The sequence below is a fragment of the Sardina pilchardus genome, chromosome 14 (assembly GCF_963854185.1).
Source record: "Sardina pilchardus chromosome 14, fSarPil1.1, whole genome shotgun sequence".
NCBI lineage: Eukaryota > Metazoa > Chordata > Actinopteri > Clupeiformes > Clupeidae > Sardina > Sardina pilchardus.
The window spans coordinates 13482676-13485664 of NC_085007.1; the positions used below are offsets into that span (position 1 = coordinate 13482676).

General features: G+C 40.3%; 1 protein-coding gene across 5 annotated transcripts in view; it reads left to right on the forward strand.

Annotated features, from left to right (window-relative positions):
• Nucleotides 1-2390, forward strand: part of sh2d3ca (SH2 domain containing 3Ca) — a 71389-nt gene extending 68999 nt beyond the window's left edge. For all 5 annotated transcript variants that reach the window (XM_062554171.1, XM_062554172.1, XM_062554174.1 and 2 more), the window contains one exon: nucleotides 1-2390. This exon is cut by the window's left edge and continues 693 nt beyond it. The gene's annotated coding sequence lies outside the window, so the exon portion shown is untranslated.
• The last annotated feature ends 599 nt before the right edge of the window (nucleotides 2391-2989 follow it).

Sequence of the window (2989 nt, forward strand, 5' to 3'; positions counted from 1 at the left end):
CAGAACCTTCCAGAAGCTTTTCCTCAGCGCCAGCTCCCATGGTCATGTTGAAGTTAAAGTACATGTTTTCCTGATGCTCCATCACCTTATAGACATAATGAAGGATGACGACGAGGGGAGGACACTCATCTCTGACAAAAGCACACACACACACACACACAAACACACACACACACACACACACACACACACACACACACACGTCTGAATGTACGTTGCCAAATCATCTAAGTGCAAACAGATATATCTGAAAGGAAAACTTGTGTGTGTGTGAATACACTCTTATTTGTTTTTTAAGTGATTTGATGGTCATCTTGCTGATGGACTTCTCTGTACACTTTACAATTGTCCCATTCACCTGATTCTCATATTTTATTTTACTCTATTTTGTCATCTATCTCTTCTGTATTTTGTGATACAAATAGATTCTCATTGCACCACAGGTTTAATTTCTACCAGGTGTCAGCATATACCAAATAACAATACATCGGATGCGCACAGAGACACTCATACATCTCACACACAACAACACACACACACACACACACACACACACACACACACACACACACACACACATTACACATAGATGCACATACATCTCTCTCACACACACACACATGCTTACACACACATTACACATAAATGGACAAACACACACACATACACACACGTTACACATAAATGCACACACACATCACACACACACAACCTTGCAAACTCCTATTCACGTTGTGTAAATGATTGTACAGATCTGCAGGTCTTGCTTTCCTTACTGAATTGTGACCACTGCTACATGGTGAGTGTTCTCTGTCATGGAGGGACATCGAGTCTGACCTCTGACCTCTGAGGTGGACACACACTTTGAGCCTAACACCTTGTCCTAACCGAACGCGATGTGAGCGAACATTAGCGATAAAATCAGTTTAATTCCATTGTTTTCAATTGGAGTGTCCTGACTGAAGCGACGCGAGCAGCGCAACACAACGCAATGTTTTTGAGAGAACTTTTGTCGGACGCCCTGTTTCTATTTTCTTTTTGTCACTCTTATTGCTCTGCTATTCTGAATGAGAAATATGGAACCTCGTGACGCAACACAATGGCATATTTAACGGATTCAGTGCAGACAGACAACATTGACAGTCGCTCGCTTGGATCCAGTTAGGACAAGGTGTAATTCAAGACCAGACTTTACTCGAGTCATGCCACAGGCACACACAAACAGAAGTTATTATCAGACCACTGCTACAGTATGTCCTACTGGCAAAGCTGGTGGAAATGTGAAGAAAAGACTTCTGTGGGAAACAGTGCTTAGTCCTCAGGGAAGAGTTTGTGCGTGCGTGTGTGTGTGTGTGTGTGTGTGTGTGTGTTAATGATAGATCTATGCTTGGTTTGAAGGTTTAATGCGCATTAAGATCACAATATAAGGGATTACATGCTACAAGACAAACAAAACTTGTTTTGAATGCTGAGGTGTTGTGACGTGATCAACAACAACAACAACAACAAAACAACAACAAGAACATAAATTGTAATGCAAGTTAAAGAGGGCTAATGCGTTGCTACTGTACTTGATGCTTTACTGATGCGTGTCTTAAACCCTTAAAGAAGGGGAGCATGCACACCCTCCCCACCCCTTTGTTAAGGTCATCATCCCTTCACCTGTGTGTGTGTCTGTGTGTGTGTGTGTGTGTGTGTGTGTGTGTGTGTGTGTCCACTTTGTGATGTGTTTTCACAGACTGCACTTAGCTCATGCTCTTCAGGTGCCTGACATCGCATTAGTGTAAGGTGGAGGTGTGTGTGTGTGTGTGTGTTTATGTGTGGACGGTGGGCTTTCAGATTGGGTGTGTAAGGTACATAGACGGCATGCATGTACACACACATAGAACTCCCAAGAAACATTTCTTCATAACACCCATTTCAGGGAGGGAGGGTGTCTGTGAATCCACTTGCTATTTACCTGCACATCCATCTTTCATTGTAGAGTGAAATCAGCTGTTTTGTTTTTTCAGGGGTGAGGGCATTAGTAGTGAACTTACTTTACAGATGGAGTTCTTTGCTGGGATAGCTGAGTACTGCACGTACTTCCCCTTGTTGCCACAAGGGTGTGCAATTGAGCAAGCAAAAAAATGTAAAAAAAAAAACAATTGAGGATGAGGCCAATTTGAGTGTTTTGAAATCTGGAGACTGTGACTGTGTGCTTCTCACATATTGTACAGATGACTGTGTTTGGTTATGTCATTTTGTAAATAGACAGTCCTGAATGAATCTTCAAAGGAACGTGAACAAAACGTGATCACCTTTTTCTTATGTGCTGTAAATATTCTGGTATGTCATATTTTTTTCAACCTTTTTTCCAGGAAATAAACCACAGTACGCTTGTGAGAGAAACACGCTTTTAGTGTTTTTGCGTCATTTGATTTATTTATCCACTATTCTGGAATAGTAAGCATAATTACAAATGATATTCAAAATACTAGTTATGGTACAAATTCTATTAGACTTATTGGTAACACTTTACTTGACGGGTTCATTCATAACACATTCATAACAGCTGTCATGAACTGCACATGAAGCATTCATGACTGATTCATGAAGCATGACTCAACATTCATAACAACACTTTCATGAATGTGGAAAACAAAATGACAAAAACTTGTCAAAATAAAAGTCCCTACAGGGTATTATGAATCCATTCCAGCGTTTGTAAACATCTCATGAATATTTTATGAAGTCTACTTCAAATGTCACTTTACTATACGAGTTGTGAAGTATTCATCATACTGGGAAGTAAACTACTGACCATCTGTGGACCTCTGAATGGTTGGACATTCCTATTTTATATATCTATACAGTCATTGGTGTAGACAAGTAGGCCTACAGTATGCATTCTTCAGAGGTTATTATCATAAAATCAACAAACAGACAAACAAAAAACTAAATTCTCCTGGACACTGGACTTCCCCGTTGACTAAGATGTGACATGATC